This window comes from Natrix helvetica (genome assembly GCF_964273705.1).
Source record: "Natrix helvetica genome assembly, chromosome: W".
In the NCBI taxonomy this organism is placed as follows: domain Eukaryota; kingdom Metazoa; phylum Chordata; class Lepidosauria; order Squamata; family Natricidae; genus Natrix; species Natrix helvetica.
The window spans coordinates 47,353,218-47,377,940 of NC_138555.1; the positions used below are offsets into that span (position 1 = coordinate 47,353,218).

A 24,723-nucleotide genomic window follows, 5' to 3' on the forward strand; every position below is an offset into this window, starting at 1 on the left:
CACTCACTTGTGGGGTGCCGCAGGGGTCGGTCCTCTCGCCCCTCCTGTTCAACACATACATGAAGCCGCTGGGTGAGATCATCCGTGGTTTTGGGGTTGGATACCATCTGTACGCTGATGACACACAGCTGTACATTTCCACCCCAAACCACCCCAACGAGGCCGTCGAAATGATGTCCCGGTGCTTGGAAGCCGTTCGGGTCTGGATGGGGGACAACAGACTCAGACTCAACCCCTCCAAGACTGAGTGGCTGTGGCTTCCGGCGCCCCGGTTCAACCAGTGGATTCCATCGCTGGCCATAGGGGGCGAACAACTGCCCCCTGTGGAACGGGCGCGCAATTTGGGCGTCCTCCTTGATGCCCGGCTGTCGATGGATGATCATGTGGCAGCCGTGGCAAGGGGGGCGTTCCACCAGGTTCGCCTGGTGCGCCAATTGCGCCCCCTATTGGATCGGGACGCTTTACGCACGGTCACTCATGCGCTGGTGACGTCTCGCCTGGACTACTGCAATGCTCTCTACATGGGGCTCCCCTTGAGATGCACCCGAAGACTACAGCTAGTTCAGAATGCGGCCGCGCGGGCCATCATGGGAGGGACAAGATACTCCCATATAACACCACTCCTGCGCGAGCTGCACTGGCTGCCTGTGGTTTTTCGGGTGCGTTTCAAGGTGTTGGTTTCTATCTTCAAAGCGCTCCATGGCACGGGACCTAGTTACCTGCGGGATTGCATCTCACCTCATACATCCCTGCGACCAATCCGCTCTCACAGGGAGGGACTCCTCCGGGTGCCGTCCACTAAGCAGTGTCAACGGGCGGCGCCCAGGAACAGAGCCTTCTCTGTGATGGGCCCAACCCTCTGGAATGACCTCCCCCCCCGATATTAGAACTACCACAGACCTCCGCTCCTTCCGACAGAAGCTTAAGACCCACCTGTTCCAGTTAGCTGGCTTAACCGATTCATAGTCCCATTTACCTCCTGGCAAACATCTTATTGGGCAGTTTTTAAGGGTATTTTAATGTTTATTTGTATTTTATTTTACATATTGTACAGTCTACATCCTACCTCCTCCGCGTACCTATTTGTATATTTCTATATTGAATGTATATCTATATTTTGTATTATACTGTTTTAACATGACTGTACACCGCCCCGAGTCCTGTTTAGGAAAGGGCGTGGTTTAAAAATTTAATTAAATAAATAAACAAACTGAAAAGAAATTGGAAGAAACACAAGAAAGACTGACAGCAGTTAAAAGAGAGCTCGAGGAGGCAGTAGTCCACTTATAATTAGAACGATCCTCTTTCTATTTAAGATTTCAGAACATAGTAGAGACAAAAGATGAGGATCTACCAAAACTCATGAGTGATCTTCTAGCTGACCAACTGCAAATGGACAAAAGTGAACTGAGGAACAATATTGATGAAATCTATAGAGTGCATACAAATTATGCACGAAGATACAAGTTTCCCCATGAAATACACATAAGATTTGCAAAAAAAACTGTCAGAGACGAAATTTACAAAAGACCAAGGGATGAACAGATTGTCCATAAAGGAAAAGAAGTGATAACCCTTAAACAAATACCAAAGAGAATCAGAGAGCAAAGAAGGAATTACCAATTCCTCTCTACACAACTGATAAAATATAAAATAATGTTTCGCTGGTTGATACCGGAAGGCATGTTAATATCTTGGCAAGATAAGAAAATAAGGATTGACACCGTAGAGAAAGCCCGGGAATTCTATGAACACTATATAGAGGGTGAATCAGACAGCAGAGAGGAGTTGGAAACCCAAAGCCACGAGGAGCAGCTGAAGGAGGAAAAAGGACTAGACCAAGATGTGAGAAAGAAGACCGATACAGCAGCCCAGGAAAGAGAAGGAGTGAGGACAAGAAACCAAAAGGAAACAAAACCAAGTAAAGGAACGAAGGCGATAAACTAGTAACAGGATGGAGGAGGAAGTGAAATTAATATCAGTCAATATAAATGGATTAAATTCACCTATAAAAAGAAGACGAACAATTTCTAAGCTCCAAAAACAAAACATGGATATCACGTGCCTACAGGAAGTTCATATTAAAAAAGGAAATGGCAATATCCTGGAATCTCCAAAATTAGGAAAACTACATCTGGCCCTGGCTGATACAAAGAAAAGAGGAATTGCAGTATATATAAAGGACTGGCTAAAACCTAAACAGGTATACGCAGATGAAGAGGGAAGAACATTATTAATCGAAATATTAATAAAACAAAGAAGAGTATTAATTGCAGTCATATATGCACCAAACACGAACCAGAAAGAATACTATAGTAAACTACATAAACGGATTGCAGAACTGGAACTGGATAACATATGTCTACTAGGGGACTTCAATGCAGTGGTAGATCCAAAGAAAGACTATAAAACGGATAATAAAAAAAACTATGAAAGGAGAACTCTACCAAATACATTCTTTGAAATGGCCCAAGAATTAAATCTAAAAGATGTTTGGAGAGAAATCAATCCACAGAAGAGTCAATACACATTCTTTTCAAACCCCCATAATTCATGGTCCAGGATCGACATGGTATGGATGGATCCAGAAATGGAGAAAGATGTAGAAGAGGTAGAAATAACACCGAACATGTGGGCAGACCATAACCCATTAACAATTAAATGGAAATGAGAAGGAAAAAGGAAAAAGAGATGGACCATGAATCAGAGAGTTGTAAAAGAAAATAATTATGTACAGTATATGGAAAAAGAATTAGCACTTTTCCTAAAAGAAAATTGGAATGAACAGACAACTATTCAAAACCTGTGGGATACTACTAAAGCTTATGTACGAGGCATTACAATTGCATATACAATAAGAAGAAACAAAGATAAAAAGAAACGATATATAGAGCTTCAGGAGAAACTGGGGAAATTAGAATATAAACTTCAGAAAGAAACTCAAAACAAAGAAGCCAAAGAAGAAGAAAAAATAATTAAACATAGATTAAACTTCATTACACAAGAAGAAATGGCCCAGAAAATTAGATCTTGTAGGCAAAACTATTTTGAAAATGCCAATAAAACGGGAAGATGGCTAGCCTATAAACTAAAAAAAGAGAAAGAAAAGAAAATAATACAGCAACTAGAGGATGAAAAAGGGGTGATACACCACCAAAAGGAGGGAAAAAAAATATAGCAGTAAGATACTTCCAAGCATTGTACTGCCGAGAGGAAATAGAAGAGGAGGATATTAAAAGATATCTCCAGAGGAGAAATCTTCCAACCCTAGCGGGAACAACAAAAGAAACATTAAATGAGAAAATAACTAGGCTAGAATTAAAAAGGGCAATCCAAAAACAAAAAAATAATAAAATGCCGGGCCCAGATGGAATTCCAGCAGAATTTTATAAAGGATTGCAAAAATCATTAGAGAACATATTATTAGAAATGTATAATGAAATATTAGAACGAGCTAAGACACCAAAATCCTGGATGGAGGCACTAATAACACTAATTCCCAAAGACAACGCTGAAAATCAAAAGATCCAAAATTATAGGCCAATCTCGCTGCTAAATGCTGATTATAAAATATTTATGACAATTATGGCGGAAAGAATTAAAAATATATTAAACAAAATCATACACCCAGACCAAAATGGATTTTTACCTAACAGACACATAAAAAACAATATACGAACAATAATGGACATATTAGAATACTATGAAATACATCCAGGAAAACAAGCAGCATTGATATTTATTGACGCACAAAAAGCATTTAATAATCTGAATTGGGATTTTCTTATAAATCAACTAGCAGTAATGAACTTTGGAGATAAATTCATCGGGATGATCACAGCAATATATTCGAGTCAGAGGGCAAAAATAATACTAAACGGGGAAGCGACAGAAGACTTCAGCATAACCAAAGGGGTAAGACAGGGATGCCCACTATCCCCCCTGTTATTTATCCTCTCATTAGAGACATTGATATCACAAATCAGGCAAAATAAGGACATAAAGGGACTGAAAATTAGAACACAGGAATATAAAGTGCAGGCCTTTGCAGACGATCTTGCATTTATCATAGAGGAACCCCTAGAAACTGGACTAAAACTATTACAGGATATAAACCAATTCGGTAAAGTAGCAGGGCTTAAAATAAATAAAGAAAAAACTAAAATATTAACTAAGAATTTAACCAAAAGATAAAAATGAAGAACTGGAGGAGAAACTGGGAATTTCGAGGGCCAAGAAAATTAAATATTTGGGAATATGGCTATCGGCAAAATGTATTACAATAAAAGAAGATAATTACAACAAACTGCTACGACAGATACAAAAAGATTTGGACAATTGGACTAAACTACAGATATCACTAATTGGCAGAATCTCAACAATCAAAATGAATATACTACCCAAATTACTCTTATCTTTTTCAAACAATACCAATTAAATTAGAGAAATTTTTTTTCGAACAACTATATAAAATGATATCCAAATTTATTTGGTCAGGGAAAAAACTATGTATCAAATACAAACTTCTACAAGATAGTAGAAACAGAGGCGGTTTTGGACTGCCAGATTGGGAGCTATATTACCAGGCGGCAGCCCTAACATGGTTAAAAGACTGGATCCAATTAAAAAATAAAAGAATCCTTATGCTAGAAGGACACGATCTCCAACTAGGCTGGCACGGCTTCCTCTGGGAGGGAAAGACTAAATCCCACTCCTACTTTCAGAGACATATAATAAGGGATGCTTTGTTTAGGGTCTGGGAAAAAATAAAAAGAAAACAGTACCTGAAAATCCCAAGCTGGTTATCAACCATGGAGGCAATGGCATATCCATTTACTATAGACCTTAGTAAAATGGTAAGATACGCAGACCTCTTAGATGAAAAAGGAGAACTAAAATCAATACAAGATCTGAAAGCACAGGGAATAAATATGGAATGGTGGCCATACATACAAATTAAAACAAGATTTAAAAAAGATTGGGAACAATATGGAATATATGAGACACAAGTGGAATTAGATAAAACGGGAGGAAAAACAATCACTAGATTATATAACTTTCTTTTAAAATATAAAATGGAGGAAGAGACGGTAAAGGAGACAATGATTAGCTGGGGAAGGAATTTTGGCCACAATATAGAGTTAGAAAAATGGGATAAACTGTGGGAAAGAAATTATAAATTTACAAAGGCAGCAGCTTACAAAGAAAATCTCTATAAAATGTTTTATAGATGGCATTTGCCTCCAGGAAGATTGGCCAAAATGTACCCAAATTTATCCCCTAATTGTTGGAGATGCAATCACAAGCCTGGAACATTCTATCACATGTGGTGGACGTGCCCCAACACAAGGAAGTACTGGTACAAAATTCGAAAGTGGTTAGAAGAAATCACTGAGCGAAAAATAGAACTCAAACCAGAAGCATTCTTACTAGGACTACTGGATCAAAAAATGGACAAAAAATCTCAATACATAACCATACATATACTCACAGCAGCCAGGTTTGCCTTCGCACAAAATTGGAAAAAACCTAATACACCCTCAGACGAAACTACAATCAGGAAAATACTTGAGTGTGCAGAAATGGACAAAATGACAATAGAACTAAAAGAAAGAGAAGAATCGGACTTTTATAATGTTTGGAATAAAATATACAAGTGGCTAGAAATTAAAAGCCAAAACAGGAAATAGAGAATACAAATAGATGGAGATACCAATAATGAATATTACTATAAGGGTTTATACTAGGCTTGTTACATCATAGGACAAGGCTATAGTAATAGGAAGGCAATGCAGAAGGGAGAATTATAAAAGCTAGGCAGGAAAGCCGATATTGAAAGCTGTAAAATTACTCTATATTGTTATGTATGTTCCGTGTTTTGTTTTGTTTTATTGTGGCTTTTTTTTCGTTGTTATGTCTTTTTTATTGTTTTTAAATATTAAAATATTCAATAAAAATTAAAAAAAAAACATAGGCGACCCAGTATACGCACACAATTATACAGGGGGAGCCTTGTGGATACTGCGACCGTAGTCAGCATTTCCGGCCCTCGGTCCTATGCCATAGGACTTGAGGATGGAAGGAATTGGAGGAGGCACATAGACCAAGTCCGGGGCCGATTGGCTAACTCCATGGTCAGGCAACCACACATAACTCCTCCGCAACCCGAACGCCACCACCCCCAAACAGTTCCGGAAACATCAGGCGACTTATCTGACATTGGTGAAGGCCAGGGGGTTCCACCACCAGAAAGTCCCGCTGAGGCCCACGATAGTTTCCAGGAGGTTCCACCGGGTGGGTCCGACCAAGCAACAGGTCCGACCGACCTGCGCAAAGGTCTCCAGCAGACTGAACTGCACAGGTCCGGCAGGGCAACTCAAAGACCCACCTACTTACGTGACTACATCACGAGTTAGGATGTTCCATCCTAGAGGGGAGGGGTGTCAGATACTTCCCCCCACTGCTGAACAATAGAAGTCTCCACTCAGGTCCTCTGTTTGCCGGCGGGAAAATAGGGTAACCTGATTGGCTGAGAGGCTGGACAGCTCCCCTTTAAAAAGGGAGCTGTCCGACCATTTTCTCTGTGGGATGTTTGCATGCACTGAAATAAAGAGCTGTTATCACTAGCCTTTGTGCCTTTCATTACCCAATCTAACATTTTCCATTGTTTAATTAAATGCTCTGTTCATTTTTCTCTATAATCAATTTATACTATCAGACATTATAAACATCATGTAGACATCACATTTATAACCATTATCCTCCAAGTTATAGTGTTTACTTATCCTAATTATTCAATGTTCATTATGTAATTACAATTACTTCATCTTTGTTTACATATCCTCCTTGATTCTAAATTTCTAACTTCTGCTTCTATTTTCTAATCATTAATAAAATAGTTCCCAAGTTAAAAAGTAATATTTTCCCCATTTCTAGTTTCTATCTTTATACTAATTTTTAATAGAAGAACTCTTGTATTAGACTGTATTCTACATCTATTCCTCATCTCTTGCCCATTTTCGTATCTCATCTCTTACTGACTTCTTGGCACATCTCCCATACTCCTCCCTTGGGGTCTTATATCTTCTTATATCATTCATGTTTAATCTAAGTATTTCATCTGTCTCTATCACTTCTTCACTCTGTTGAGCCTTCGGTAGACCTTTCAATGATCCTTTCCTCACTTCAGGGGTGTCTTTCCATGTATCCGCTTCTGTTTTTTGATCTGTTAAAGTGTAATTTACCTTTTCTATTTCATCAGCTTTTACTATCTCTTCTTTTCTTTTTGTATCATTTGTCATTTTTCCTCAGTAGATATAGTTCATACCTTTATTTAATGAAAATTATCAGTACTTTTGATCAGTGACGTCATCAAAGTAAACAAACCCACGTGCTGATTACGTCACCATATCATGCCCCTAAGCGGAAGTGACGTGCACAGCCCCCACCCTCTGGATGTGACGTGCATAGCCCTCCTTCCCGGCTGGGATGTGCATAATTGACCCCCCCCCCCGTGGTACAGGGTTCACAAGGTCATAGCCCTAGCCGGATATTTGTATATTGGCCTAAGCCCATCATGATGAGTAGCCCTAACAGATAAGGCGTTGTGCAATATCCTAGCCCTAGTTTTTCAGATAAGACATGTTGAAACTTACCCCATCAGGAAAGATGGCAAGATTCTGTGTACATGATTAGTTTAACCCTAGATTAATTCTATGGACATTCAAGGGGGAGGGGGGGTTGTGAAATAAAAAAATGTTTTTTATTTGTAATCATTCTCCTAAGGGCTGCATTTAAACCCACATTTTTTTCCCTAGAAGGTATTTATTTCTAGGCAATGTTGGTTTTAATTTTTGTGGAGACAGGGGTCTGCATTTAACCCACCTTTTTTTTCCCTAAAAGCTATTTATTTCTAGGTGCATTTAAAAACATTTCCTTGAAGCCTGGGGGAAAAAACACAGCCCTTTTAAACCCTGCAGCTGGTTTTTACCTTTGTAAAATCTAAAGACACATATTTTGCCAATTGCACACTCAAATACTCATGTAACCGTTTTGAAGCCCGCCTACAGGAAAAGACAAGGAATATTAACAGGAATTAAAATGTTCACAAGAGGAAACTCACCAGGTTGCATGCAGGGGATAAGTCTTGTTCAGGCATGCCTGGGAAGTGCCCTGGCATGTCGCACCCACCCGCCAACCTGACCCCCTGTGATTCTGGGCATGCGCAAGAGCCATGCCAGGGACATGCCTGGGCATGTCATACCTCCCATGATTCCGGGCATGCGCAATGCTCACTTGTCATTACAAGAGCTGGGTAGTTTGCCTTAATTTCAGCAGTCTCTTGAAGATGGCAACCTCAGATGGAGATTTGTTTGATATAAATTTGACCCCCAAACCTCCCAAGCGTGGGCGTAGAATAAGAAAAAGACCTAGCTTCATTGAAGAGAATGAACTTATAAAACCTTGTTATTGCAGGTTCTGCAAAATATCAAATGGTAAGGCAATATAAAAATTAAGAAAACACTATTTTGCTTAGTTGAAACATCCCAATCTAACTCTATCTTATTTCCTGTTTTAGAAACAGTGGAGCCTCAAAATGTCAGCATGCCACAAGTTCTGAAAGCATGTGTTATTAAAATAATACATCATTGTTTAATGGGCTGTTTAAAATCAGAAGATAATGTGGATGGAAACAGTGAAACAGAACTTATTAACAGATTATGTATTCGGCTTTCTATGCCGCATGTTCTCTGGATCATCATCAATATTACTGACAAAGTGAATAAATTATATTTCACCCGGGACACACTTGGTGATCTCAAGACATTCATACAGTGTATCGAGAAGAGTCATAAACCGCTGTCGTTAATGTCAAAGACTGAAGCTGAATTGCCATTAGCTCTGAAGAGGATCATATGCCAGAATGTAACAGAAATTAATTGCAAGAAACTGTTAAAGCTATGAAATTTATAATAAAATGTGCTTTACAAAACACATGAAAGGTGCATTACGTTTTTTCTTTTGCTGACCCTACTGTTTAACCTTGTCAGATGTTAAACACAGAGATACAATTTAATCAAAGCTCATGTGATGTTATTCATTCGGGATTTCCTATGCTGATTGGGGCAGAGGAGGGCTGGCCAGTGTTTGCAAAAAGTCTGAAGAACTCACCAACTCTGACGGGATTAATTTGCAATTCAAATGCATCTTCCGGATAGGCAGGGGGGACAGTTTTGCAAAAGGTGTGAAGAACTCCCCTTTTCTGATGTGATTAATTTGTGACGTTACCAGGGTGTATAAAAGTAGGACCGATACTTGTCTAGTCATGTTTACTGGTTTCAGGCATAACCATACCTCTGGAGCAATTTGAGCTGCTAAGAAGACCCCTAATCAGAATGGAAGCTACTATTGTAAGTAATTTTATGCCTAATTTTGAAACACTTAGATGCAAAATGGTTTTTATAGAGTTCTTGTCTGCCTGCTTGCTTGTTTGTGTGATTGAATATTTTCTTTCACTAGAATGAATTGACAGATTCAGAATGTTTGATGGGAGCTACAATTGTAAGTAGTTTTATGGCTATTTTTTTTGAAACACTGACCCCTCTTAGATATAAAATGTGTTTATAACATTCTTGCTTTCTTGCTTGTTTGTTTGACTGTTTGTTTGTTTTTCACTAGAATGAATTGACAGACTCAGAATGTTTGAGGGCATATGAAGGTATTTATCTTTCATACTTTCATATATTTAGATTCTTATAAACATACTACAACAATTCTGACTATTGGGGGTGTTTTCTTTTCCTCCAGAATGGGAGGATGATCAGCCATTCATGGATCTCACTATTCCTGCAGAACCCCAGGGGTCCCCACATAACATGACCCCTCAGCCTTCCACAAGCCACACAACACGAATGATGTTAGGAGGTATAATATCTATAATTTTACCCAGCTACAACTCTATTAGTATTATTTTTAGAAACTAAAGGTGTGTGTGTGTGTGTGTGTGTGTGTGTGTGTGTTGGCATTACTTTATTATGTTGGTGATAACTTTTTGTTTGTTTGCTTGTTTGTTTAACCAGAACCGTCCTGCAAAAAAGCAAAAATGCATGGCGCCGGACTTCCTGCATCCCCAGCAGACAGTGTTAGTTATGATTCTATGATTGTCTCTCAACCAGAAGAAGATACATGCCATTCTATGTCCCAGCTACAATCCTCTAGCTCTGCAAACTCTCAGAATATGAACAATGTTTATCTGGATATGGTGCAGGCATGGGAAAATCCTATCCGAAATTTCAGAGCTGTGGAATACTATCAGCGATACAGATTTGTTAATCTTGACCAAATCCGGTCCTTTGTAGTTGCTATAGAGGCTATTCATAATGTGTTACAGATTCTTTTGAATAATGTAGCTATGAACATAGGCCCAAATGATTTTGTTCAACTCCGGTTGGATGCAGAGGGTTTAAACCATCCTCTCTTTTCTCTTAGGAGGTGTGTGAATGATTTAAATGCTGATGATTTTCTGACCAGTGTTGAAAATCTGCTTCAAAGTAAGGCTGAGATATTGTGGGGGGGTAATTTGCAATTAGTTGTTACCATCGTGAAGAACAAGGAGGGAGGAGGGCTTAGGAAGTTAAACACTTTGCTACTCACCAGAGTACTGGAGAAAAAAAGACAGCACCTAGTAGATTTCAATGTGGAAGGCAATTTTTTTGTTTTGCTAGCTGTTTGCTCTGTCTGATAGGTGCTGATGTTAGAAATCAAGAAATTATTACCAGGGCCAGGGAACTTCACAGCAGATTGGGTATTTCCACAGAAAACAGGATTGACTTTTCTCAGATACACATCTTTGAAAAACATTTACGGGTCACTATAAAGATCTTGTTTTATATGCAGGACGGGTGGCGGTTTTTTGTCACAGGTTGCCCACAGCAAGAAAAAATAGTATTTATATTATTACACAACAAGCATTACTATGGCATCAAAAATATCAAGGGCTTTCTGGGTGAACGCTATTTCTGTAAATTCTGCCACACGCCCTACCACCACAAATTTAGTCATGGCTGTCAATATATTTGCAGAGCTTGCCTAAAGCAAGAATGTCAGCAGGTTGAGGTGGAGAAGATGCGCTGCTGTAGGTGCAAAGTGCATTGTCGGTCTAAGGAATGTGTTGAAAGGCACACACAACTCGCTAAGGAGGGAAAAGTAGACTGTAAGAATAAGGAATATTGTGAAATGTGTGGGGTTTATGTCTTTACCCCCCACAAAAAGTGCAAGGAAGTCAAGTGTGGGCAGTGCTCTAAGAAGGTTGAAAGCTTGGAAGATCATTTATGCTTTCTAAAATCATTGGACCGACCACGAATTGGCGAAAGATACATCATTTATGACTTTGAATGCTGCCAAGAAACAGGCACACATATACCTAATTATACATGCGCCAGGGATATGTTGAAGGATGAGGACAATAAAGATGTTGTGAGGTGGGATTGTTATGGTATTAGATGCCTAGAACAGTTTGTAAAGAAATTTATAAATCATAAGTTTAAAGGATGTACTTTTATCGCACACAACTCCAAAGATTATGATGGGTACCTAATACTGAGGCAGCTGATCTGTGAAAAGGTTAGGGTTCAACTTATAAGTCAGGGGGGGAAACTTCTGTGTATTACCCTTCCAGATTATAAGATTCGGTTTATCGATAGCCTCTCATTTTTACCACTTAAATTATCCAAATTACCCAAAGCTATGGAGTTTCAAGGCTGCAAAGGATATTTCCCCCACTTGTTCAATACAATGGCCAATCAAGACTACGTGGGACCACTTCCTGAAACCAAGTATTACAGCCCAGAAACCATGATGACTGGGGAGAGAGAAAAATTCCTGAAATGGCACACTGCTAATAGAGGTACTGTGTTTAAGAGGTACTGTGTTTAAACTAAACTAAAGAAGGCTCTGGCTTACTATTGCAGACTACTGCAATACTATTGCAGACTACTGCAATACTACTATCCTGTAGATATATCAAGAGAGGCCTGTATTCGATTTAGGGATCAGGTGATGAAAATGACTGAGCGTGAGTACCACTGTGGGGTCGGGGGGGATATTGTTGAGGAGATTCAATGCATTGACTCCTTCCAATATATCACATTGGCATCTGTCTGCATGGCGCAATACCGGTTCATGTATTTGAAAAGCAATACCATTGCTTTAGATCCTTTGGACAATTATCACAATACACAGAAAAGGTATTCAGCTCCAGCGATTCAATGGTTGTTGTATATAAAACACACTGAGAAGCTCAATATTCAACATGCTCTGAAGGGCGGTGAAAAGAAAGTGGGCAAATATTTTTTGGATGGTTTTGCTATCATAAATGGAACCCCCACGGCTTTTAAATTTCATGGCTGTTTTTTTCATGGGTGCCCTGTCTGCTACTCTGAAAAAGACTTCAACAAATTACTTGATTCAACATATGGCAGCCTGCACAGCCGTACTAGGATTAAAGAAGAGTACCTCAGGGCACAGGGTTATGCGGTGCGCTGCATCTGGGAACATGAATGGCGGGCCATGGTGGAGGATGACGCCTCTTTGAAGCAGTTTCTAGTCGAGAATAAGCTCCCAACTCCTTTGAATCCTCGAGATGCTTTTTTGGGTGGTAGAACAAATGCTACATGTCTGTACTACAAACCAAAACCTGGTGAACAAATCTTATACTACGATTTCACCAGTTTGTACCCTTTTGTGAATAAGACCAAGGAGTATCCAGTTGGGCACCCTCAAATCATCTATCAAAACTTTGGGGACATAAAGCAATATTTTGGGCTTGTCAAAGTCAAAGTGTACCCGCCAAGGAATCTCTATTTCCCGGTCCTACCTCACAAATCAGGGGGCAAATTAATGTTTAGTTTGTGCGCAACCTGCACAGAAAAGCTGCAAACCTCCCCCTGTAAACACAGTGATGAGGAAAGAGCTCTGACTGGGACATGGTGTAGTGTTGAATTGAATGTAGCCTTAGAAAAAGGTTACAGAATTGTTGAAATCTATGAGGTCTGGCATTTTGAAAGAACTTCAAATGAGCTATTTTCAGGATATATGAACATGCATCTTAGACAGAAACAGGAGGCCAGTGGTTACCCTGAATGGTGCAAAACAGATCAGGATAAAGAGCAATATATTCAGGATTACGAAAAGATGGAAGGTGTCCGTTTACGACGTGACCACATTGAAGTAAATCCTGCTAAAAGACATATTGTCAAACTCTTTTTAAATTCGCTGTGGGGCAAGTTTGGCCAGAGCACCAACCACCTGACCACATCAGTGGTGACAAACCCTGAGGAATTATTCAAATATCTTTTTGTACCCTATTATGATGTTTCCTCATGTGAGTTTGTGGATACAGAGACAGCCGTCGTGACGTGGAAAACAGCCAAAAACCACCCCACCAAATCCTCATGCACTAATGTATTCATTGCCAGCTTTACGACCGCCTATGCACGGCTGGAATTATACAGACTACTGGAGGGGCTGGGTGATAGGTGTCTGTACCATGACACCAATTCAGTCATCTTTGTAAGTAGAGAGGGGGCGTGGACACCCCCTTTGGGTGATTATTTAGGAGAACTGACAAGCGAAATTCCACCAAACACTACGATAACTGTTTGTTGCGGCCGGCCCCAAAATGTATGCTTATGCTTTGTCCAACGGTGAAGCGGTGGTAAAGGTGAAGGGAATCACACTAAATTGTGGTAATAGCAGTAAAGATAACTTTGACAGTTTGAAAGATTTGGTAGACGATTATTGTCTGTCTGATGCAGAGAGAAAAAAAGAGATCAGGGTAGAATAGTTGGGGATTGTCAGGGTTAAGAAACAGTGGACCCTAGAAACAAGGGTCCTCCGAAAAAGTCTAAAAGTAGTGTATAATAAAAGGTTATTAAAGAGTGAGGATTACTGTACACTGCCTTACGGTTATTAAGGATTATGGAAAGCATTGCACAATTTGTACACCCTTTTTCCTGTATTATAAGTGGACCGTCCAATTCTGGCAAATCTTTTTTTATCAAACAAATGTTAGAACATGGCGATGTGGTATTGTCTCAAAGTCCTCAAAATATTATATGGTTTTATAGCTGTTGGCAACCTCTGTACAAAGATCTGCTTAATAAATTCCCTTATATTAAGTTTATGGTAGGTCTACAGTCTTCTTTTGAAGATGATGTCTTGTTTCCGCCAAATCAAATAACTCTAGCTGTGATAGATGATCTCATGGCATCTGCCGGTGACAGTGACCAAATAGAGAAGGCTTTTACACAGTACGTTCATCACAGAAACCTGAGCATTATTCTCATACTACAAAACCTGTTCTTTCAAGGTAAGAAAATGAGGACAATAGCTCTGAATTCCAAATATTTGGTATTATTCAAAAGCCCCCGTGATCAGATGCAAATTGTCACACTGGCCAGGCAGATGTACCCCACTAACACTAAGTATTTTTTAGAAGTATTCCAAGATGCCACTCACAAACCACACGGGTACCTATTAGTAGATTTGTCAGCCACCACTCCAGAATCCTATAGGCTAAGAACAGGTCTCTTCCCCCCTGATTGGCCTACTTTTTACACAATGAAAAAGAAGAGTAAAAAGTTGTAGCCCGGTTACCTTAGCGCTAGTTCGCTTAAGATGTCAGAGAGGTTACGTAGAAATTGGGGGCTTTTAAAAATCTTAGTAAAGGCCGGACCAAGACAGAGAAAAGCCATCTTATGCAATGCTAATAATGACCTGGTGGGGTCAATAGCAGAAATAGCACTGAATACCCCAAAAGGAAATCTTCCTCTGAAACCTTCACAATTCCGGTCTCTAAAGAGTAAGAAGGGTGTCATTAAAAAGTTGAGTGATAGAAAGGTTTCACTCAAAAAGAAGAAGCAGATCATACTTCAGTCGGGTGGTTTTATAGGGCCCTTACTAGGGGCAGCTATTCTTTTGTTGACTAGCCTGTTAGCAGGCTAAACCATGGACCATGCCGAGAAAATGTATCTGGTGTCGGGTCATCAGATGGAGCAGCTACAGGGCAGGACGCCTACTATGGGGACTACAGCCACTAACCGGTTGGATGATGAGATGCGCAACATCCTTCAGAGGCATGATTTGAGTGAGGATGACAAGATTAAGCTCTACAATTCTGTACTGCAGAGGTATCTAAGACTGACCAGGCAAAATGAGTCTGAAAAGGACGAACTGAATCTCATTTATCCACCGGGACAACCTCAGCCACTTCCAACATTACCAGAACAGCCGCCACATCCAACTCCCCAGGACACAGCTATGGATGATATCGTAAGCGGTGTGAGCGCACGTTATAGGAAAAATGCAGAACCTTTGCTGAACAAAATGAAACAACACCAGGACGTCTCAACCTGGGATGATAGCGGTACCTTTTTATACAAAGGTGTACCTATTCCTGGTAGTAATATTTTAGACTTGGTGAAAGGCGCCTCGCAACACCGAGCCCCTACTGAGAAGTGGAAACCTAAAGGATGGGATGATTTTATGAATGCTATGGCTGAGGTGAATGTTCCAACTTCTGTGTTGGGGTCTACTGCTGTTAAAGAGCAAATAGAAAAGTTGAAAGGTACTCTGGTTGTTAAGGATGAAACTGCTGCTAGCCCCGACTCTGTTATGACAGCACCTTTTGGGGCTCAGAAGCCTATGTTTACAGGCACCCCCACTAGCCCTTGGACAATAAAACCTAGAAGTCAGCTCAGGTTTGGTGACTGGCTCAATTTTTAAAATGAATAAAAACACTGATACACGTAAAAAACGTTTAAGCCTTTTTCTTTATTTTACAGTAAGGCATGCATGCCTGCATGCACTGGTGACAGTTACAGATTCCAAGCCCCCTCCCAACCTTTATAGTTTTTACAAACAGCTTTACCATTTGATCATTTTTAATATCGGCATTGGAGTACATCTTTAAAATATTTTCATAGGTCACTCCTTTAATACGGTTCAGTAGAAAAAACGCACAGTGTTGTCCACAGGTCACAGCACTGGGGTGTTGCAATTGCCGTTGGTGAAATGTGTACTTCTCAGCTTGCTGCTCTAAAAACATCACTATGGAGCCAGGAAAGTCATGGCTATCCGGAGGTCTTCCATAAGAATCAAAAAATTCACCATATCGGGGAGATGGGAAGTAGAGATAGGGGTTGTTCCTCTATCCTGGTCCTATTAGATCTATCAGCGGCTTTTGATACCATCGATCATGGTATCCTATTGCGCCGGCTGGAGGGGATGGCAGTAAGGGGCACCGTTTTACGGTGGTTCGGCTCCTACCTCTCCGACCGGACGCAATGTGTGTTGGCAGGGGAGCAGAGGTCGACCCTGAGGTCGCTCACTTGTGGGGTGCCGCAGGGGTCGGTCCTCTCGCCCCTTCTGTTCAACACATATGTGAAGCCACTGGGTGAGATCATCCATGGTTTTGGGGTTGGATACCATCTGTACGCTGATGACACTCAGCTGTACATTTCCAACCCAAGCCACCCCAACGAGGCTGTCGAAATGATGTCCCGGTGTTTGGAAGCCGTTCGGGTCTGGATGGGGGACAACAGACTCAGGCTCAACCCCTCCAAGACAGAGTGGCTGTGGTTACCAGTGCCTCGGTTCAACCAGTTGACTCCATCGCTGGCCATAGGGGGCGAGCAACTGCCCCCTGTGGAACGGGCGCGCAATTTGGGCGTCCTCCTAGATGCCCGGCTGTCGATGGATGACCATGTGGCAGCCGTGGCAAGGGGGGTGTTCCACCAGCTTCGCCTGGTGCGCAAATTGCGCCCCCTATTGGACCGGGACGCCTTACGCACAGTCACTCATGCACTGGTGACGTCTCGTCTGGACTACTGCAATGCTCTCTACATGGGGCTTCCCTTGAGATGAACCCGAAGACTACAGCTAGTTCAGAATGCGGCCGCACGGGCTATCATGGGGAGTACTAGGTACTCCCACATAACACCTCTCCTGCGCGAGCTGCACTGGCTGCCTGTGGTTTTTCGGGTGCGTTTCAAGGTGTTGATTACCATCTTCAAATCGCTCCATGGCACAGGACCTAGTTACCTGCGGGATCGCATCCTACCACATACATCCCTGCGACCAATTCGCTCTCACAGGGAGGGACTCCTCCGGGTGCCATCCCCCAAGCAATGCCAACGGGCGGCGCCTAGGAGTAGAGCCTTCTCTGTGATTTGCCCAACCCTCTGGAATGACCTCCCCCCCGATATCAGAACTACTACCGACCTCAGCTCCTTCCGACAAAAACTTAAGACTCACCTGTTCCAATTAGCTGGCCTGGCCCATTTATAGTCCCATTTATACCTCCTGGCAAATATTTTACCCTGGGATAGTTTTTAGGGGTGTTTTTTAATGTATTTTTAAATTTTTAAAATTTTAAATCTAACTTTAACTATTGTACAGTAAACTATTGCTACCTCCTCCAGCCACATCTATATTTATTTTATATTTATATTATGTATATCTACTGTTTTTAATATGACTGTACACCGCCCCGAGTCCCTTCTGGGAGAGGGGCGGTCTAGAAATCAAATAAAAGTTAAAGTTAAAAGAGGGCCAGCCAGTGTTCGCCAGGAAAAGGGTGAGGATGGGTGTTTATGATTAATCCAAAACGTCTTTTGGAGATTTGTCTCTGGGGTAACAGGTCACAAGGGTAGACCCCTAGAAAGGTAGTATTTCCAGAGAACAAGTGGAGGAGCTGCTGTGTATCCATGCTCACATATAATCAAAAAGTACATTCCTTGTGTGACTTATTTCAATAAGGTTTTCAAAGATTGCATAGAGTATCATGTTAACGGTGTTGGGGAGGGGCTGTGCAAATCTAATTTTGGCTCTGAGGTTACCGTTCCTGATCAATGAATAGTGCTCAGAGCATCCCTGATCAGGACTCAGGTCAAAACAATACAAAGTATACCCTCGGTTAAACTCTTCCCGGCTTATTAACATCGGTCTGTCTTTCATGCCTTTGCCTGTTGCTTGAACCATCTGCATGTACTCTCTCACAAAAAGACCATGCTCATAATCGGACTGAAGAGGCTTTGCGGGGATCTGTTCGCCATCACAATGCAGGGCGCAAAAATTGACATTGCAGTGTTGAAAATTGAATGGATTTCTTTCATAATCCCCACTAAAAGCTGCATTGTCCACAAACCCAATCACTAATTGTTTAGGTAGTTGGCCCAGAAATAGATTTTCCTGATTACACACAAGACTACCTGCGGGAATGCTGTAAACCTTCATCCCCACTCGATCAATGGGGTATTTAGCATTGGAGGTGAGCAAAGCTTCTGCATGGCCAAGACACACTCCCGGGGCTACTTTTACACATTTTACAAAGAGAGAAGCAGCCAGGAGTTGCACTTTGTAATTCTCTTTGCCATCCTTCATCACGCAAAATTCATTTCTGCTTCTTGTGAGTTTGACTTTCACATCTACGCCATTAATTAGCAGTCTGTCTTGAAAAAACAGATCACTATGCAGAGGCCCAAGCAGGTCCCATTTACGACTACCGGCCATGTGTCTCGCTCTCGCTTTGAAACCAGAGTTCCCAGCCACTGTCAGTAGAGTACTCTCCATGAGGTCCGAATCATCTTTGTAAAAACCCCCAGAAGTAAATTGGGTGCCCAACGCATCACCTCCAAAGTTGAGAATCAGTTCAATTATGGCCCTATACGAATAGCAATGATGGCTCTGTGTAATGAGCCGATCTCCCAAGGTAACATCCAGCTGGTTAAACAGCGATGCTATGAGGTAGTTGGCCAGGGCCACCCTTACCCCATCATCAATATCCGACCCGTCAGCTTTTACAATCTTGAAACTCACATACAGAAGGGTGTTGTTTAAATCTGTGTAATGCTCACCATGCCCTGTGATGAAAAATTGCAGGGGGCCATTGGGCGTTAGCGCTGATAAAGGAGGGATCTCGATATAGGTACTGTTTTCAATACTGGTCTGTGTAGGCGCCAGTTGAAAAAGATCCAGTTCAGATTTAACACATTCCTCTGAAGCAGAATGAATAAATGCCATAATGTATTAGAATATGTCTTCCTTGTCACAGGGTTTCCTCTTCTGTGCACGTTTCCTCTTGGTATGATGGGGCTTTTTCACAAGTCTTCTCTTTTAAAATGGAATAGGCGAGCCCAATGCGTAATTCTTTCTGGCTATGACCAGCCCTGATCCATCCTGCCCGCTCTCAACAACACGGGATACAAGATGCCCCGCAACATCTCTGGCGATGTTTTTGGCAGCAGATTTCACATGCGGCTTTATGATTTCTAATCCCCGCCTCAAAAAAGGCATTGCTTTTCAAAAAACTCCACGGAACAACCCTCCTAAACCGGTCCCGTACATAATGGGGGCTCTTCGGAAGCCTGGAAGGCCTCCCCCAGCTTGTGCCCTGTAGTAAGCTACATAGTCTTGAGGTCTCCCGTGCTCCTTGTTTACAACCATCCTTCACTTTTCCGAGGCCTAAAATGAAGGTTGACAATCACCTTCCCATGATAAAAATGCACGTTTTTGTCCTGGTCGGTTTTGATTTCTATAGTAACGGTATCAATGTGATGTTTGCTGACTGGCACATAATGTGGACGGTCATAGGTCATAGTTATGAAATCATTGTCTTGCCCCCGCACAGGCACACAGTGTAGTAATAGCACATAGAAGTCACCTACTATCTGGAGCTCTACAATGTCTGTGTAAACATATAATGTGCTGAATCCTGGGAACATACCTAACAGATGTCCAAGTTCTCCGCTAACTAGAATGGTATGCGGTTCATCTCCTTTAAGATTAATTTTTCGACCTACTGAATCATAATGTAGGGATGTCTTAGGTCCATCCTTGGCATTTGATATAAGCTTGTTCATATTTTCTAACAGTTGTCGGATGCTATTATAGTACCCACTTCTCAAAGAAAAATGCCATTTCTTTCTCTCGTTAGCAATTTCAAAATATCCAGGAGAAGTTAATGTGTGCCAACTATGCGGATACTGTATCTCTGCTAGATCTACTTCCCATGACCCTGGAAGATCCAATGATCTCGCTAATTGAATAGTAAAATTAGAATTTTTGTTTTGGGGAAAAATTTCTGCTGATGCATTGCTGGGGAGGGTGATGTAAAAATCTGACATTTCAAAGATGTTGTACTTCAGTAGCCTTAACCCAACTGTTGAACTTCTCTGGCCAGCCATTCCATTTGACTAGAAACTCTCTGCGTCGCCCCCGCCCTCTTTTTTGGATAATTTTCTCTATTCTGTATATACGCTGTTGGTCAGCAGTAACCTTTGGGAGCTCCTCAAAGTAAAAAGCTCCCTCTACAGGGTCACCTGTGTAATCATTTAATCTATACACCACTCTTTCCCCCCTTGTCCCCAGTTCTTTGACGATGAATATCTCATCCGTATAGGTTTGCTGATAGCCCTTTTCAAACTTCCCCTTCAGTCTAGATACCCTGACATGATCCCCCACCTTAAGACATTTTTCCTTTCTTTTACTTTTTAAACTTACCCCATAAAGTCTCAGCCACACATCCCTTTCGTTAGACAAATTTACGGCTTTAGGAGCAGTCCCAATGCTACGATGGTAAGTGCTATTGTACCCCTGAAGAGTGTCTGCCAAAATGTCCACATACCGATGGGTATTCCTAGCTGTGAAATATCTCCAGAGTTTGTTTTTTAGGGTTCTATTAAACCTCTCTATAACTGCTGCTTTAGTTTCACTATGGGTGACAAAATGATGAATGCCATAACGTGTTAAAAGTTTCTTCATTCAAGAACTCTTTACCAGCATCTGTCTGTATTTTTCTGGGTGCACGTCCTGTTTCAAAGATATTCTGGAAGGCGGATGTAACTTCCCTCCCTGATTTATCAGATAAAGGGGAGGCCCAGGCATATTTAGATAACACATCGATAACTGCTAAGATGTATTTTTTCCCATGGTTCTCTTTAGAAATTTTGGAGACATCTATGAGGTCGGCCTGCCATTGATGATCTAAGCCAGACACTACTGTTTTATTTCTAGGAAAGTTAATTCTTGCAGGCTTATGAAACGTATAAGCATCTTGCCCTGACAGCCACGTCTTGACTTGCTTCATGGTCAGGTTTTTATCATGTTTTCTAACTTTCTGAAAAAGGGTATTTACTCCTCCATAACTCCCTACATATCCTGGAGTATAATAAATATGGCTTAGAATTTTTTCATGCATCATTATATTGAAAGAACACTGACAAATGGGTCATGCGTTGACATTAACACAATCTTTTATTGGTTATACAGAGTTCAAAGGGTCATGCCCCCTCCATCAGAAAAATAGCCCTCATCACTACTATCAGAAGCAGAATATAGAGGTGCATAACATGCTATTTTACAATTCATTGTGTCTGTATTCCGCAAATCATGTCCGCAGCCGCAAGCAAACCAGTCTTTACACAAATTGCATCTCTTTAGCTCACTGGGTAGATAGTGTGGTCTCTGGGATAGCTCAGAATCCCAGTTATAGTCTAGATCATAAAAATCTGCAGAAGCTTTATGGCCGCGGTAATTCCCACTGGAATATAAAATCGGGGTGTCTTGAAGAGTTTGTTGTCTAGGAGTTATTATTTTGGAGTCTGCAAAATATAAATCGCATCTTGTTAGTGAGTTATCCACTCCAGTGTCATTTACAATATAATAATAATAATAATAACAATAATAAAAAAACATATTTACTTACCATTGCTAGGAGATGCTGAAGCATCATTCGCTGTTTCACATACTGTCCGCAATAACAAGGTTTTATAAGTTCATTCTCTTCAATGAAGCTAGGTCTTTTTCTTATTCTACGCCCACGCTTGGGAGGTTTGGGGGTCAAATTTATATCAAACAAATCTCCATCTGAGGTTGCCATCTTCAAGAGACTGCTGAAATTAAGGCAAACTACCCAGCTCTTGTAATGACAAGTGAGCATTGCGCATGCCCGGAATCATGGGAGGTATGACATGCCCAGGCATGTCCCTGGCATGGCTCTTGCGCATGCCCAGAATCACAGGGGGTCAGGTTGGCGGGTGGGTGCGACATGCCAGGGCACTTCCCAGGCATGCCTGAACAAGACTTATCCCCTGCATGCAACCTGGTGAGTTTCCTCTTGTGAACATTTTAATTCCTGTTAATATTCCTTGTCTTTTCCTGTAGGCGGGCTTCAAAACGGTTACATGAGTATTTGAGTGTGCAATTGGCAAAATATGTGTCTTTAGATTTTACAAAGGTAAAAACCAGCTGCAGGGTTTAAAAGGGCTGTGTTGTTTTCCCCCCAGGCTTCAAGGAAATGTTTTTAAATCCACCTAGAAATAAATACCTTTTAGAAAAAAAAGGGTGGGTTAAATGCAGACCCCTGTCTCCACAAAAATTAAAACCAACATTGCCTAGAAATAAATACCTTCTAGGGAAAAAAATGTGGGTTTAAATGCAGCCCTTAGGAGAATGATTACAAATAAAAAACATTTTTTTTATTTCACAACCCCCCCTCCCCCTTGAATGTCCATAGAATTAATCTAGGGTTAAACTAATCATGTACACAGAATCTTGCCATCTTTCCTGATGGGGTAAGTTTCAACACGTCTTATCTGAAAAACTGGGGCTAGGATATTGCACAACGCCTTATCTGTTAGGGCTACTCATCATGATGGGCTTAGGCCAATATACAAATATCCAGCTGGGTTATGACCTTGTGAACCCTGTACCACGGGGGGGTCAATTATGCACATACCAGCCGGGGAGGAGGGCTATGCACGTCACATCCGGAGGGTGGGGGCTGTGCACGTCACTTCCGCTTAGGGCCGTGATGGCGAACCTATGGCACGCGTGCCACAAGTGGCACGCGGAGCCATTTGTCAGGGCACGCGAGGCGCTGCCCTGTCAGCTGGCCAGTGCGCGTGCGTGCGCTGGCCAGCTGAGTTCACCTTTTTAAAAGCTATTTTTCGCCTTCCCCAGGCTCCAGAGGCTTTATAGGAGCCTGGGGAGGGCGAAAAGAGCCTCCCCCGCCCCCCCCGGAGGCTTCAGGGAACATCCCGAGGCTTCCCTGAAGCCTTCGGAACACTTAAAACCAACCTCCGAGCAACCCGGAAGTGACTTCCGGGTTGCTCGGATGGTCGTTTTAAGCGCTCTGAAGGCTTCAGGGAAGCCTCGGGACGGTCCCTGAACAGGCATGAGACGTGCGTCTCCATCGCCCGGGCCCAGATCGCCTCCACTGCGCGGCGCCTCAGGCTCGACGTCCTTGCGCCCGGCCTTCACATCGCTGCCGCCGCCGCCGCTACCGCCGCTAGGACGGGCTCGGCCGAAGGGAAGTCCGTCAGGCTTCAGCCGCGCCGCCCTCGCCTCCTCCTCCTCCTCCTCTAGCCGCGCCATCGCAAGGATTAAGGCGAAAGGGGGGGACGGGGAAAGCGAAGGGGGCTTTGTTGTCCTCCTTCTCCTCCTCCTTTCCCCCACCGGCTTGAACGCGGCACCGGGGCCCGGCAGGCAGCGAACGAGTTGGAGCCTGCCGACTGGAGGAAGAGGGTGAGAGGCGGGTCCTGTGAACGGCGGCAGCAGCGGCGACAATAGTCGTAACTTGCCGGCGGGCCGCCCCGGCTGGGAGACAAAGGAGGGGAAAGGCGGCAGGCAGCCGAGTTGCGACTATTGTCGCTGCTGCTGCCGCCGTTCACAGGACCCGCCTCTCACCCTCTTTCTCCAGTCGGCAGGCTCCAACTCGTTCGCTGCCTGCCGGGCCCCGGCGCCGCGTTTGAGCGTTCCGTGAAGCCTCCAGCGGGGCGGGGAAGACTCTTTTCGCCCTCCCCAGGCTCCTATAAATCATGCAAAGCCCCCTTCGCTTTCCCCGTCCCCGCCCCCTTTCGCCTTAATCCTTGCAATGGCGCGGCTAGAGGAGGAGGAGGAGGAGGCGAGGGCGGCGCGGCTGAAGCCTGACGGACTTCCCTTCGGCCGAGCCCGTCCTAGCGGCGGTGGCGGCGGCGGCAGCAGCGATGTGAAGGCCGGGCGCAAGGACCCCGAGCCTGAGGCGCCGCGCCGTGGAGGCGATCCGGGCCTGGGCGATGGAGACGCACGTCTCGTGCCTGTTCAGGGACCGTCCCGAGGCTTCCCTGAAGCCTTCAGAGCACTTAAAACGACCATCCGAGCAACCCGGAAGTCCGGGTTGCTCGGAGGTTGGTTTTAAGTGTTCCGAAGGCTTCAGGGAAGCCTCCGGACGTTTCCTGAAGCCTCCGGGGGGGGGCGGGGAGGTTTTAAGTGTTCCGAAGGCTTCAGGGAAGCCTCCGGACGTTCCCTGAAGCTTCCGGGGGGGGCGGGGAGGTTTTAAGTGTTCCGAAGGCTTAAGGGAAGCCTCCGGACGTTCCCTGAAGCCTCCAGGGGGGGGCGGGGAGGTTTTAAGTGTTCCAAAGGCTTCAGGGAAGCCTCCGGACGTTCCCTGAAGCCCCCGGGGGGGGCGGGGAGGTTTTAAGTGTTCCAAAGGCTTAAGGGAAGCCTCCAGACGTTCCCTGAAGCCTCCAGGGGGGGGCGGGGAGGTTTTAAGTGTTCCAAAGGCTTCAGGGAAGCCTCCGGACGTTCCCTGAAGCCCCCGGGGGGGGGCGGGGAGGTTTTAAGTGTTCCGAAGGCTTCAGGGAAGCCTCCGGACGTTCCCTGAAGCCTCCGCGGGGGGCGGGGAGG

The 24,723-nt window shown here is 43.1% G+C and overlaps 1 long non-coding RNA gene across 1 annotated transcript in view; it reads left to right on the top strand.

The window, feature by feature from the left end:
- The first annotated feature begins 1,274 nt into the window (after nt 1-1,274).
- LOC309400684 overlaps nt 1,275-24,723 on the top strand; it is a 209,584-nt gene continuing 186,135 nt past the window's right edge. The window contains exon 1 of the long non-coding RNA XR_014176693.1: nt 1,275-2,602. This is a non-coding gene — a long non-coding RNA (uncharacterized lncRNA). The remainder of the gene's footprint in view (nt 2,603-24,723) is intronic.